This window comes from Gallinula chloropus (assembly GCF_964237585.1).
Source record: "Gallinula chloropus genome assembly, chromosome: 6".
Taxonomy (NCBI): Eukaryota; Metazoa; Chordata; class Aves; order Gruiformes; family Rallidae; genus Gallinula; species Gallinula chloropus.
The window spans coordinates 346,372-361,905 of NC_140091.1; the positions used below are offsets into that span (position 1 = coordinate 346,372).

The 15,534-nt window shown below is 54.4% G+C and overlaps 1 long non-coding RNA gene across 2 annotated transcripts in view; it reads left to right on the top strand.

The window, feature by feature from the left end:
- Positions 1-15,534, top strand: part of LOC311193360 — a 46,436-nt gene that overhangs the window by 27,516 nt on the left and 3,386 nt on the right. The window contains exons 2-5 of one of the 2 annotated variants that reach the window (XR_014617389.1): positions 790-826; positions 976-1,125; positions 8,848-8,957; positions 10,248-11,493. This is a non-coding gene — a long non-coding RNA (uncharacterized lncRNA). Of the gene's footprint in view, positions 1-789; positions 827-975; positions 1,126-8,847; positions 8,958-10,247; positions 11,494-15,534 lie in introns of those variants that run through there. The other variant, XR_014617388.1, reaches the window with a different exon arrangement.

Here is a 15,534-nt window from a genome sequence, read left to right on the forward strand (position 1 = left end):
CTGCACCTGGGGTGGGGAGGGGGCGGCCGCCCACAGACCAGGGGCGAAGCGGTGGGGACACGGAGGTGCTGCTGCCTGTGGTTTTGGGGCTCCACACCCCACACTCCTCACTGTCTGCAAGTGCTGTGAAGAGTGCCCCAGCGTAGGGTCACCTCTGGTCAGGGCTGCTGGAGGGTGCTGGGGGTGCAATGTACTTCAGAGCTGTTCTGGGTTGGCAGGCAATGGTAGCGTGTTTGGAGGTGTGGATGGGAGAACCCACCACTGAAGGCAGCTCAGTTTTAGTTATTGTTATTGTGACTTGCTTCAGCAGACATTTGCTGGGGTCTGTTCTAACCTGCTCAATTTGCCTGTGTGTAATGGGGAGCAGAGACTGATTAATAACTTCTTTAATGACTTTCCATAGTTCTAGTCGTTATTGCTGATACAGGACACTGAATCCTGGTAGCTGGGATTTAAATACTGCCTGAAATACAGCACACATCATGTAGATGGTGAATTTGCCACTTGTCCATCTGCCTTCCTGGCCCTGCGTGAGGCTGCCAGGCACCTGCTGCACGTGGCCTCGAATTCTGAGCTACACAAGCCACTTTGGAACGTGTGATGCCACCCACTTACCCAGGGGAGGGCGAATGTTCCCACAGGCCTCCTCTAGTACTTCACTTCTGCAGCCTCATTTTTCTAACTTTATGAGCAGAAAAGTTTCAGCAGAAGATGTCTGATCCATGCAGCACGTGGGACAGAGCACTAGTTTTTTGGTATCTTGCTGAGATACTCTCCTCTTTTTTTCAGGACCTGACCACATGCACAGCAATGGATGGAAGAGATGGTGAGTGATCTGGACTGGAGCTGTGTCAGAGTTACTGCTGGGAGGAAGCAGAGCAGGGGTGGGATTTCCCTCCTGGCTGTGCCCCAGCTTTTTCCTTTTTTTTTGCCCACAAAAGAAATGCCTTACCATTGTTTTCTTCCTCCTGGCAGGTGTGATTGGTGACTCTCACTGTGGCTGGGATGAAGCTGGTGGTAAAACCCACAGATAATCATGAGGAGGGAGGATGGCACAGCCTGTGTCCCAGCAATCCTGCAATCAGAAGCTGGGATGGGAGAGCACCGCCAGGCAAGGACACACTGGTGAGCTGCAGTTATCGGCCTGCTGCCTGTTCCTTCTCCTCAGAACATTCCTGTGGGCTTATTTTGGCGTTTCTCTGAACAAGTCCTGGCAAGGGCCATGAAAGCTTTTGCCCCTCACAGTGGAATGATGGAAGGTTTGTCCATTGCACTGGTTTTATGAGAGCCTAAAGTTTGCTGACGTTTATGCAGTCTGTGTCCCGAAGCAGGGGCTTGTTAGCCTTTATTTTATTTACTAGATGCATCTGTACACATACAATAGTGAGTCTTTGCCATGAGTCTGTGAGTTACACTAGGGCAGTGTCTGATGCTGCGCTCGGAGGAGCCCGGGGAACCTTTGCTGAGGTGACTCAGCAACAGGTGCCTTTCCCTGCTCTGGATGTGGTGCAGTGGCTCAGGATGGGCACGCAGCTGGCGAGCAGCAGCTGGCTGCTGATGGCTTGTGTGGAGTGCAGCCTCTCCCTCGAGCTGTTCTCCTTCCACCTAATGACAGGCACGCTGCAGGCCTGAGCTAAGCAGGGACAGTGTTCCTCACTGCCAGGGCAGTGCTGTGGTAGCTAGCCTGGCGCTGCATGGGTGGCACATAGAGCAGTAGGGAAGGGAAATTCCAGTCACCCTGAGGGGCAGGGCTCTGGGTTGCATTGGGTCCGGATGCTGCCCTCCACCGTGCCGGGGTGCTGGCTTCGCAGAGCGAAACACGGCCGTGCACCTCCCTGTGCAGCCTGCCTTCAGCACCTGCTGGCAAAGCCCTTCCCAGAGGTGTGCCAGTTCCCCCCAGCCACAGAGCAGAGAGGGACAATCCTCTCCCTGTCCCTGTTTTGCCTGAGAAAGGATGTGCTGAAAACGTTGCAAGCTGACCAGGCAAAGCAGTCAGCCACTTCTGGAAATCTTGACCAGCAGTATTTTGCCTTGTTGGGCACGTTGTGGTTTACAGGTGTCAGGACTGGATCCAGAAGCCAATATGTGCTTTGATCACTGAGAATTAAGTCAATACAGGAACGTGTAGGAAGCTCAGCCAAGGGTAAAATCAGCCCTTGCACCAGCTGAAATAGGTGTCGATCTGTGTGTTTGTGTTGGCACTAACAGAGCGTTGCCACAACCCCACTTAAAGTAAGAGATGGTGGCTGAAAATCCTATTTAGAGCAGTTTTTCTGTTAAAAGAGTAGAATAAAGTGAACACAGGGAAGAAGCTCTGGGGGAAAAGCAGTAAATCCATGAGCCAGAGGGGTAAAGCACACTGTGCAGGTCTCGCTGGGGATTCATGGTGAACGGTAGCTCAGCACTAACGAACGCTCAGTCTTTAGCTGACTTCACTTGTATCTAACGATTCTCATCGGACTACAAGATGAGACCTTAATGATCGCCGTGTGCAGCTGAAGCGTCACCTCAGCAATCCATTCTGGAGCCTCTCCCTGAGCTTGCTGGGGAAGCTGTGCTGCGGGGAGGGCAGGAGCCGGTGCCGGAGCCTCGCCGCGCACCGATGGGCTTTGGGACGGCTCCGTCCAGGGTGAGCAGCCGGCCAGGGATCGCAGTCCCGGCGCCCAGGCCTCGCTGACCTGTGCACTGCGGCCAGGGCAGCACGGGGCCGGCTGAGCTTTGGTCAGGGAACGTTTGGAGGAGAGCAGCAGGCTCCTCCAGGGACACGGCTCTCTGCGACAAGCACAGCTCCCTTGCTGCTCAGGGCTGTGGCGTGGGTGTGGTAACCTCTGGAGAAGGGCTCTGAGTCAGTGGCTGTGCTCGAGGGCAAAGGCAGGAAACCAAACCTTGGGTTATGGGTGGGAGTCTGGGTTGACCAGCCAAAGCTCCTCTCCCTCTAACACATCACATCTCCTCAGCTGTGAAGGGTCTGTCAGGAGAGCGGTATGAAGGTGTGCAGTGACCAGTGGAGTGGCTCTCACTGCCCGTCCCTCACACTGCCTGTCCCTCACGTTGTCTGTCCCTCAGGCTGCCTGTCCCTCAGGCTGCCTGTCCCTCAGGCCGGTCGTGTTACCAGCACCACCAGCGTACACGTTAAGGGCTTGTCTGGAAAGGGTCCGTGTGATTGTTACATCAACACTGCCCATCATTACAGTGGAGAGGAGACAGAGAAGGATTGATTTCCTCCGCAGGTTTTGAGTGTCCTTATTTCCAGCACTTAACACCCTGAATTTCCTGTCTCTTGCTCAGCAAGTTCCTTGCTGTGCCTTACACCTGCTGACCCCCTGAGCCCCATGGGCCAGTGTCCATGTCCAGAGCAAAGTGTGGGCAAGAGCTCTGCTGCTCTGGAGCCAGAGCCTGTGTTCCCTCAGTTTTTAATGATAATGTTACAGGGAAGATGAAAGTTACTTTTTTCAGTAGGGAAATGGGATGATATGGCAGTAATACACTTCAAACCCTTCTGCTCTGGAGTCAGGAGCTGAGTCCTGACTAGCCAAAGTGGAAGCAGCTTCCCATGGGATCCTGGTGTGGATGTGGGGAAGCCCTACCTCTGGAGTGCCCCTGGACCTAGGGAGGAGCTGTGTGCCAGGCATGGGCAGTCAGAGAAGGGTGGAACAGGACAGGTGACCCCCAAAAGCGCCTCACATCAGCTCATTAGCGTTGGAATTGTTCTAAAAACTGATGGTTTATTTGGGCAAAAGACCAGGGATTATTTGTAACAACCAAATGACAGCCTGATAATCCAATTTTGATTTGTGTTGGCAAGACACTGGTAAGGACACACTGGCAGTGGGGAGCTCTGCAACGCCTGTGTACGTGTGTGTGCACTGGTGGTGCAGGGAGACGGCGTGTGGTCGTGCCCACGGGCAGGCAGTGAGCTCCTGCCCCTGGCAGGGGACCTGGGGAGCTCCTGGGGACCTACAACCCTGCGTCTCCTCAGCCCTGGGCATGTGGGGAGTGGCTGTGGGGAGTCTGCAGCAGCGCCCTGGGAAGGGAGAGGATGCTGGGAAAGGTCTGCAGTTCCAGGCTATTTCTGCTTGTTTATCTGGTCAGCGCCAGCCTATTTTGTGGGCAGCTTGTGCTTGTCTCAAGGTATTTGGATTTGATAATCTGATCAGTGCCAGTCCGTTCTTGGCTTCTCTGTCCACCTGCTGACTCCCTTGTGTTACCCTTCTGGTGCTCCATCCATCTGTTAAGAATTTACTTACAAAATGCATTAAAATAAATCACTGTGATTTTATGTGCATAGGGATCCTGTTTCCAACATTTCAAAAATCCCAATAAATAACTCTCTTAGGAACAGTATCATAAAGCCCTGTGTTTTGCCGTTGGTGATTTACAGGGGATGAGTGATGTTCAGGAAACAGCCTTTTAACATTCAAATTCGGTGGTTTTCAGAGTTGGTTTTATACTTTGCTGTCAGGTAATCCAGGTGTTTGGATGGGGAGTGTGTGCTGAGCACCCTCATCAAAGCAATACATTCAGGTGCAGAGTGCAGCCACGGCTTCCATCGGGTTACTGCCTGGCTGGGAGGAACGTCAGAGCTGAGACCCGGGGCAGTGGATCCGGGCAGCTCTCAGTTTCTGGGCTGTAGGGAGGGGGAGGCTGGCCAGCCCTGCAAGCACAGCACACCTTCTCCATCCGATGGTCGCAGCAGCACGAACCCTGCGGTAGCTGGGGGAGGCTGATGCCACCAACCAGCACCAGTCAGGCAGCGCCGTGGGACTGGGTGCTGGCTGAGCCCCTGCCAGCAGTGGGGCTGGAGGTGGTGGTGGAGCAGGAGGTGTTCAGACCTCCTTCAGCAGGGCTCCCTGGGCTTTGGGAGCGGTGCCTGTTGGGTCAGCACTGGAGCTCCATGAGCACTGAGCCCTTGGTGATAGACTTGCTGGAGGCACGCTGGAGGCAGCCCACAGACAGGAGGGTGCTTGGGACTGCTGGAAGTGCACGGGTGGTCCCTCTGTGCCCCTTCCGAGGGGTGCTGTGCCCATCACCACCCAGCTCCCAGTGGTCCCAGGGACTGCCCTGACTGGCCGTGCTGAGGACAGTGTGGTCAGTGCCATTTCATCTCACTGCACGTGTGGGAGCTGCAGTTCATGTAAATGAAGCCTTTATCTGTGACACATCAGTGGGAGCTGCAGTGTTACAGGAAGCAGAGGGCAGCCGGGCTGATACAGGGATTAAAATCTTTTACCTCGTGTCCCAGATAGTGAGTAACCTGATAGAAAGAGATTCTAATGCGTTCTGCAAAGGCAAACACAGCAAGGCCTGGACAAACCCCAGGGGACACCCAGGTGACCAGCCTAAAACATAGGTCAGTGGTTTTGTATTTGGAGGAAGTTCTTTTTGTCTAATTAATCTGTATCCACTGATATGTTAATGAAGAGGAGGCGCAGAAAGCTGACTGCACTGGGAGGTCCCCAGGGCTGCAGGAAAACAGCCTCAGCTTATGGCTGATTGTTTTGTTTCCTTAAAATGTGTAAGTCTGAAAGATAAGCAAGCCTGGTGTTTATTTAACCCCTGCACCTTGTACTGGAGTCATTTTGCCAAACGCTGTTCTTTGAAACAGCAGTTAAAATGCTAGAAAGAGAGAAGGAAACGCTGCTGAAGACAGGGCAGCAGAGCAGTGGAGGCAGCAGGGGAGGAGCAGTGGCTGCACCAAGGCGTGCGTCACGCTGGCCCATGGCCATGCGGGGTGGGGGCTGTTTCCAGCCCTGAGGGTTTTCCCCGTGGGGCTCATGGGGTCTCTTTTCCCCTGGAAGTGCTGCTGGAGGTGGTCTCAGCTCTGCCCCGTTGCCTGTGGGAGTAGGGCATGTCCAGGGACCCCAGGGTGGTCCGTGGGCGGCCGCCTGCCACCCTTCCCCATCCCCTGGGCTCGGCCGGCCCCTCTCCTCACTGCAGCAGTTACATCCCCCAGCAAGGCACGCTGCAGTCCTCGGGTAGCCATCAGGATCTGTGATTTATGCAATAAATAAACTTATGGCAGTTATTTCTGTGGCTAATGGGAATGTAAGAATTCAGATAACATATGTTAATGCTGATAGCAGAAGCTCTGATAAGGACACCCCCCACCGCTGAGCAGGGAAGCTCTGACTGCAGCTCTGCCCCGCGCTGTCAGCAGGGACTCTCCTGGAAGTGAGTTTGTGGGACAGAAGCAGAACTGCCAGGACTGACCGTGTGTGTCACTTGACACAGACCTTGTTCTTCGTGTGAAGTTGGCTGTGCTTGTGTTGGGTGGCTCTGTGCAGCCCAGGATGAGGCAAAGGAGGGCACCTCTGTGTTTGGTGGCTCTGTGCAGCCCAGGATGAGGCAAAGGAGGGCACCTCTCTGATTTACTCTGTGTAGCATCATCGGGAAACAGATTTAAACAACTCAATGCCCATCACAGCTCCTGGCAATGGCTCCGTTAGCTACCGCATGCTGCTGGTCCCACTGGTGAGCAGCTGGAGCCCAGAGGCTTGATGTGGGGGCTTTGATCACTTGTGGATGCTTTTGAAACACAGAGCTTTTCTCCTCCTGCCCTAAGGGCTTTATAACCGACTGGTGACCTCACTCCTCATGTTAAGATACAGCTGAAGGTGTTGCAGAGTGAATGGCTTGCTTTGTGGGATTCCTGTGAGCCTGGGAGAAAGTGTCACTGCCGTGCCCAGGAAGAGGTCTGTGTTCCACAGGGCAGAGGCTGTGCGTCCTGGTGTGCAGGCTGTTTATCCTGCACTGGCAGAATTTATCACTGGAACATCCAGACCTCTTAAACACGTGCTGAATTTAGCTTTAAAGCAATGCTAATTCAGGGGGAAAAAACAGTGTGCATCATCTGTCCTCAATTTGATAGTCTGTGATATGTGTAACCAATTGTTCTTATTTACATTAATTTGCATTGTGAAAAGCAATTTTACAGTTTCAGTCAGACTTAATAGGCAATTTGCAGCTCAGTGCCTAATGGCAGTTACTTAAGCCTGCCCCCAGGGTGCTTTCTAGACCTGATATGAGACTAAACCTTTTAAATGTTCAATTGAACATCTTAAAAAGTCAAAAAGTCTTTAGCTATTAGACCTGGTTCATACTTGCCTTGTCAGATTTGATATCACTGCCACAGATGCCCTTTGATTCAGACCCACTCTGCCCTGGGCTGCAGAGGGAGGCTGGATTCTGCAGAGCACTGTGGCAGGAACGGCTCCCTGACCCAGGGGCGATGCTGCGGGCGAAGGTGAAGGTAGCACTGTCCTGGCAGGGCTGCCCCACGGTGTCCCTGGTTCAGTGGAGCCACTACCTGCCTTTTGTGACTGATTTTCACCCGAGCTTCTCATCTCAGGGACACATCTCCTCAGTTAGCAACCATGACCCATCCCAGGTAGGTGTGAGGAAGCTGATTTGACTGAATGAAAGCCCTTCATTCACAGCAACGTTACTTCATGTTGAATGGGTTAGGGGCAAACTGAACCCCAGAGTAACTACAGCTGGGGGATGATGGAGAGGCTGCCGTGATTTTTGGCCCTTCTGGAACACTACCCAGGGAAGGTTCTTTTTGCCCTGTCAGGCTACAGCAGGAGCTTGTCATTCCTCTGAGGTTGTGGTCGGTCACTGATGAGGTGCTGGAGAAAGTGTGTAAGCAGAACTGTGGGCAGGGTCGCTGGTTCAGGGCGTGGCAGGTGTTGGAGGAAGCAGCAAAGACCTGCTCAAAGGATGGAGCATCAGAGGGGGTGATGGGGTACGTAACGTCCCTGACTGTCTCTGTGTGGTGCTGCAGGGGCAGGATATGCCAAGCAGCACCCAGCTGCAGCTCTGGAATCCCTCCTGCACGGTGCTGTGAACTGCAGCGTGTTTTTGAAGTAACCCCCTCTTGCTGAAATAAAGCCGAGCAGTGAAGGGGAGGCTGCTGGTACTACAGGGGCTCAGCGTGGCACACTGTTCTTTCCTAGGAAATGCCTTTTAGCAGGGCTTGTACTGGCTTTGTCACATTAGAGAGACAGAAATCCAGTAACACTCGCACGTTTTCATCATCTGCTCCGAAGTGCAGGTATCTGTGAGGCATCGGCACGGGCTGGGAACAAGCACCTCAGTGTCTGAAGTGTGGTGGAAGCGGCGCTGCTGGATGTGGAATGGGATGGCTGACAAACTGCACCAGTAACGCAGGTCCTGGTGCAGCCCGAGCGCAGACCTGCTGGTATCTTCATGTCAGGGAGCTCCCCACTCTCTGATGTCTCCATTAATCACTAGCACAAGGATGCCTGAACAATACGGTGTTATTTGTGTCATTCTGACGGAGCTCAGCCCCACGGGACACTGCCCCATGGCCTGCTGGTGGGGTGAGGGAAGCAGAGGAGCAGCCATGGCCACTGCTCCATGGTGCACCCTCAGGGCCCTGTGTGCTCCTCACAGCACAGAGCGTAACACACCCCCTGTCGCAGTGCAAAGCGTCCCCCATCTACAGGGAGCTCAAAGTATTCCAGGCCACTTTAGCAATAAATAGCTGGGCTAAAGTTGTGCTATTGTAATGTTTTTCAACTAGATCTGGTTTGTTTGAGGCCATCTGAGCTCTGTCATGCATGGAGGTGGTGCAGGTAGCGTAGGCAATCTGGTGCAGTCTATATCCACACACTGGAATGGCAGTGAGTGATTTAACCTATTTTCAGTTTGAAGCCTTATTTTTTAATTATTTTTTGAGCAGACCTTTGCTGCTTTCTCACTGCTGTGTAACTCAAACCACATGACTGGAGAAATCAAAGCATCAGGGCTTGAAGATGGCCCTTTAAAATGGGAGGAATAGGACATTTTTACAGCACTAACATAAACCTTTCCTGTTTCCCCAAGGTCCACTTATGACACGGTGAATACTTTTAGCTGTTTATGAAGAGTGACAGTCGCAGCTCCACAAGCACAAGCCACATCCTGTGGCTGCAGGCAGCATCTCAGGAGGACAGGTCAGTCTGTGTTCAGGGGTGCCCAGGGACAGGACAAGGGGCTGTGGGCACAGACTGGAGCAGAGGAAGTTCCCCCTGACCCTGAAGAAGAACTTTGCTGGGAGGGTGGCAGAGCCCTGGGCCAGGCTGCCCAGAGAGGTTGGGGAGTCTCCACCTGTGTCTGGGGCCATCCCAACCCCGTGACCCTGGGCACTGTCCTGTGCAGCTTGAAGGGACCCTGCTCTCGTGGGTGGGACTGGGGGATCTCCAGAGGTGCCTGCCAGCCCCACCAGTCTGGGAGTCTGGGAGTAGACACGGGGCAGAAAGAAGCCTGGAGCTGGATGGCATTGGCTGAGGTCTGATGTATCCCCCAGAGACCCGCCACAGCCTGGGACTCTGGTGTGTGACTTTGCCCTTGTCCTCCCACACCAGCTGCTTTGTCCATCCTGCTGCAGCATTTGCCACAAAACCCACCATGGGATGATGGGTTTCCCAGCCTGCTCTGGGTTCTTCCCCTGTGCTTACCAGGAAGCCCATACCTAGTGAGCGAGGCTGGTCACCCCGGACTGCCAGCAATGGCTGAGGTTTGGTTTGCTCCCCCTGCCCCAGGGTGTTCACTCAAAATCCCCAGGGCCTTGGGACCAGTCCTGGCTGTTTGAGAACCACCTCTGGTCTCCTTCCCAGAGACACAGCTCTCTGCAGGCTCTCCAAGCCAGGCAGGCTTTGTGTTCCCAGCGCTGGGTTCCCAGAGTGTGGAGGGAATGTTAAAGAGCGAGCCCAGATCCCAGTGCCGGGGGATACTGGGTTAGAGGGGCTCTGTTACTGCTCAATGTGTGGCTGACAGGGGCGGTTCCAGCTGGCTGCAGCCCAGACACAGAGTCGTGTTTTGCTGTTTATTAATGGTGAATAAGCAGCAGCCCATGGATGTGAACTGGGAATGGTGGTGATGTGGGGCAATGCGGGGTGATGTGGGGCGATGTGGGGTGATGTGGGGTGATGTGGGGTGATGTGGGGCGATGTGGGGCGATGCGGGGTGATGGATGTGGGGTGATGCGGGGTGATGCGGGGTGATGTGGGGTGATGTGGGGTGATGTGGGGCGATGCACTGCACCTGACCCTTCTGGGAATGGACTCTGGTCTTCCCAGCTCACATTGATTTGTGCAGGATGGGCTGCAGCAGCTGAGCTGCATCCCCTCTGGGCTGGTGCTGCACTCCCAGGGTGTTCATCAGAGCGTGGAGAAGAGCTGGGGGAAGACACTGGCCCATTAATCACTCACACATACAGTGACCTTCATGCCTGTGTCTCACAGAGGCCACGCCAGCCCGAGGGGCAGCGCCGCGACACGCGGATTCTTTGCCCAGGCGGGAGCAGGACAGCGCTGCCGAGGAAGGCAGGAGGAAGTAAGGAGGAAGGCAGTCCTGTGAGGGACCTAAGCATGCAGAGGGGTGGTCCAGAATGTGAAGAGCACAGCCAAAAGTGAAGAGCCCTGAAAGCACCGTGGGTCCCTGATCAGAACAGCCTCCACTGCCACCTCCATGGCATTCAGCCCCTCGCTGCAGGACCTGGGGGTGCCCATGGGGGTAGTGCAGCACCAAAAAGAGGTGATGTTCTTTAAGATGCCCATATCCACAGCGGGAGGAGCCTGGGATTGTGACACACTGAAATCCACTTTACAGACTGCTCACAACTTACCTGCATGGAGTCCTTTCCCGTGGAGTGATCGTTAAGGGAAGTCTGAAGTCAGGTGGACAGAGGTGTTGTGCCTCAGTGCTTCTGGCAGCGCTTCAGAGCCGTGGCTCCAGCACAGGACAGGCAGAACATAACTTCTTGGGAAGCAACATGTACAGAAGCATGAACCCTTCTCTGCTGCTGTTGGGTAGCAGAGTGCAATGACTGTGTGGACTCGGGACACGCGTGGGGCTCTGGGCACAGGCACCATCAGCAGGAGCGCTTGGACGATGCCTCTGCCGAAGTAGACATGGCTTCTGGCACGGTGACATTGTCCAACAGGCTGCCAGTGCCTGAGAGCACTTGTTTCCCATGGATGGATGCATCAGCCTGCTGCTGTGACGCAGCCTGTGAGCTGTGTAAGTGATATAAAAACACTTTAATTTGTCCCAAAATGGGTCTGATACACTGAAAACCCCGAGTGCACTGACTGCTGCCCATTGACTTCTCTGTCTCACCCATCCTGCTGTATACTTCCTAGATAACTCCAGTGTCTGATTTGCCAATTCTTTGTTTTCCCCTACCAAATCCCAGCCAGACTCCGAGAAGAGGTGACTGGCTGTCAGCTTTGCTGGCGAGGTTCTGCTGCCTGTCCTCAGAACACCCGCAGCTGAGCAGCTTGTCTGGGGAATTTTAGTTCACTGCTGGGGAAGCGTCTTTGTGACAGAAGTATGATTAATGATTGCTTTTGCATGTTTCCTATAAATGAGATGCTCTGTCACTAAGTAAATACACAAATAAATGGGCTGGGTGTAAAGGAACAGGCTTTTCACCGAAGTGACATCCCTCCCTGTAAATTTTAACATGTAATGAAACCAAAGATATTATAATCCATTACAAAAAGCCTTTGAAGTTTTATTTTAATTAACTTGCAAAGCCATCAGGACTCTTGGAGAGAGGCTATGTGTGGTGTATCTCAAGAACTGCGTGAGTGCAGTCGTGGGGTGCGACAGGCATGGCTGGAGACTGCCGGTACCGAGGAGCAGAAGCTACGGGCAGTCGCTGCGGTAGCTGATGCTGCACAGAGCAGCCCTGGCATGGAAACAGCTCTGCAAAACTCACTGCCACTGCCTGAGAAACCTTTCTGACTCCAGCAGCAAATGGGAGGCAGCTCTGGAGCTGAAGCCAGCCTCTGAGGGAGCTGGTCCTGAATCCACGCAGGGAACGGTGTATCCCTGGGTGAGGTGTATCCGCACACAGGTGGTGAATTGGAGCTGCTTTCCTGGGATGCCCTCGCTCTCCATCGACGTTGATGTCTGTCAGCCTGCTTGCAGCTCCCTGTCCCTGCCTCTGCCGGGCAGGGGGGATGGGGCCCACCAGCACTGGGGTAGGAAGGACCACAGGAAAACTGCTCCGTCAGCATCCTCCTCCCAGAGCCCAGCCACAGGGACAGGCCAGAGCAGCAGCCCCAGTGCCCAAAGGGACCCAGTACCCCTGCCAGGAGGTGTCATTGAGCATCAAACTTCACTCCACAGTGATGTCTGTGACCTGAAGCACATCTCACATGGCTCCTGTGGGCAGACAGACAGACAGACCCAGGTCTGAGGGTGGCTTTTGACTCGCTCCCCTGCGGTGCTGCCGCCAGCAGACGTGGCACTGTAAGGGGTCGCAGCCCCTTCACAGCCTGGGATGGGCTCTGGGCTGACCTCCAGCAAGCACAGCTCAGCCTGTGCCACGTGCATGTGCCGGTGGGCTCTGTCACACGCTGCAGCCACCTGCCAGCTCTCCTCTTCCAGAAACCTCTGGCTGCAGGAAAGGAGGCTGGGGCTGCAGTGGATTTGTCTGAATATATTATACTGGCTCCGGGAGGAGCTCCTGCTCGCTTCATAGCATGGCTGCTCTGACTGAAAGTAACCATATGCTGTGTTTCCACAGCATGTGTTTCAGTGAGATTCCCCTGCCCGAGCAGATGGGCATGCTCCAGTGTGGCACGGAGTCTCCGTGGCACCGCTACCAACCCCGGCGTGTCACCGTGGAGTCGATGGCTCCTCACGTTTGTGTTCCACAGGCGTGTTTTGAATGGGCTTGTGCATCCCCAGCCTAATACAAATTCCAGGTAATCGCTGCTCTCAACCCCCAGCTGCATTCCCAGCACTCACTGGCTTTCCAGTTCCACACTGTGACTCTCTTTGCTCCTGCTGGTGCTGTCACTGGCTGTATCACTGCAGGGAAGGCAGGGGAGGAGCTGTTATGGGGGGTCCAGAACAGGAACCGGGGTGAGGACCACCAGGACACGGTGGGTTTTCAGCGTGCAGGAGGCTGGGCAGTGCTCACCCTTGGTTGGTGTTTGACGTGGGCTCTGGACTCGGATGAAACCCCGGGGCTGTCAGGGTTATCTTGTGCTCAGCACGGGTCCAGGGCATCACCACAGGCACCTCTGATCTCATACCAGCTTAAAATAGGACTCGGTGCTATTGGACTCGTGCTCCAAGCCCCTGACAGCAGCCTGATAGAATTACCAGGAGTCACTTTTAGTAAAACCACCCTTTGATAGCTTAGTGTACTCAGAAGATTGAATGCAAGGACTTCAGGCCACCTGTTCCCTGCGGAGTGGACAGGTACCATTACACCGAGGCAAAGGGAAGGGCTCTGAGTTTACACCACCAGAGAAATTCCCACTCATCTGATGCTGTGATGGGCAGACATTCCATGGGCAGGAGGTGAGGCCAGGCACAAACCCTGGGGGTTAATGTCCTGCCTGTCTCACCCTGATGTGTGTAGCCACCGGCAGCGTTGCACTGTGCTCACTGTAAGAATCACCTGGCGATGCACCACTCAGTCCTTTGTCTTCTAATTGAATTTCTGGCTTTTTAGTGGGACACCCTCATTGTGCAGCTCCTTAATCCCCATCACCAGCGAGTCTCTGTATGGGGGAACTCTGTAAGCAGAGCTCTGCTGCAGACCCTGCCACCCGCCCGCAGCGCAGGGGCCTCTGGAGCCCCCGGGGGGGCAGAGCTGGGGTGCAGCAGAGATTGGGGGTTGTGCAGAGCAGCAGCGTCCCGACATGTCTGGATTTCTGACCACATCGTAGCACGACCATCACCGTCTGGGATGGTTTAAGGTGCTTCAGACTGCTCTGTAACAGGCAGCAAAGCTTTCTAGCATCATCTCTACCTGCCTCTGCGGCTGGCATGGTGTGAAGGCACACAGGTTGGGGCAGGTCTGCACTACAGCTCCTTCAGCATCATCTTCTTCCCCCATTTATTACCGTGCTGAGCAGGATAACACATTTCTCAGGTCTTTGTTGCTGTCCTCCAAGCACCCAGAAAAGCGTCCATTAACCCAAACCTGTAATTTATTGGTGCAATGACCAGGAATTAAAGACTGAGGATAACTAACACCGAGCCTGTCAGACCTGTCAAAGGTCTCCCATTCTTAAGGCTACTTGCTACATGCTGTGCTATGCCCCACAGACATCATTTGGGTCTCGGATAACCTGCAGGTTAGGTCAGGAGGGACAGCAGGAGAACTCAAAGAGTTCAACCAGCAAGAAATAATTGTGAGTTTCTTACAAAGTGGGTGAAAGAGAGCAGGAACTGCGGCTGGGGGGGCTCCAAGGGACTTTGGGAAGGGTGAACCTCCTGTGTTCAAAGCCCACTGGGTATCGGGAAAGCCCCACGTCATCCCTGCCAGGCACGAGGAGCTGCAGCACCAACCCTCCTCATTTTAGGGCAGTTCCAGCTCTCCATCCTGCTCACCCCTCTCCCAGCAAACGCACTCCTGCCTTGAGGTCTCCCATGTAGGCACGGTGCTGCTTTAATTCAGAGCAGTAGTGGGATCATTGGGCACCGCTGGTCTTGGGTGATGCTGGGAGGGGGAGAGACCTCCTCGGGCCCAGGTTTCTGCAGAGCCCCCAGGTCTGAGGCAGCCTGGAACCCAGTCAGGGTGGAAAGGCTGTGGGAAGAGGCCGGGAGAGGCACTGCCATGGGTGATGCCAGCAGTGAGCAGTGCTGGAGGAGAGGGAGAGGAGAGGAGAGGGAAGAGGAAGGGAGAGGAGAGGCACTGCAGCATGGCACAGAGGAAGGGAGAGGAGAGCCAGCCCTGCACGCCCTCACTGTGCTGCCAGCCTGCCCCGGCTCTCGCAGGGCTCCGTGCTGCACCGTGCAGGGCCTGGAGAGGGAAAAGGACACTCACAGCCCTGGCCATCCTGACAGCCCCCAGGTGAACTGCCTGGAAAATGTGTTCCTGCAGCCTGGGAGGGAGTAAGGGGACGCCTGTCCCTTGCTCCCTCCCTCCCACTTCAAGCCTGCTCTCAACAAACCACCCAGGTTTTAGCACTGGAGTGTTCTCAGCAATGCCTGGTCCTGGGAAAGCTCCCCGAGCTGTTTGTACTCCCAGGGAACGTCCCTGGTGCAGCTTCCAAACACACCAAGGAAACACGCCTGGCCGGGCAGGAGGCTTGAGGGAAACCTACTTACTTCAATCATTAGGTCAGGCCAAATGAATTTCTACCTTCTTCAGAGAAAATTACCAGTGAATGTCGAGGCTGAAGTGCTTTTAACTTCCCTGACACTGGAGATTTAGTTACATCAAACAATAATGAACAGCTGAAAGATGTAATTTTGGTTATAAAAAGAGCCCAGCGACTGCACGTTCGGAGGCAAAATAATCCTCACAGTCACTGCACCGGCATGTTTAACTGCTTAACGGGGTGAATATTAGCCAGGCTTGGTTTTAGAGGCTTAATCCCTGCTCAGTGTGTCAGATCCTTGGGTTTCAGAGGGAGAGCCATGCAGGAGATCCCGCTCTTCAGCCAGGCTTTGCATTGCACTACGGATCAGTAGTGGCAGCAAACGGGGCTCTGGCACAGGGAGGTCACTGCAGGGCCTTGGAGAATGAAAGGACTGTTTTCCCTTTATTTATCGGTG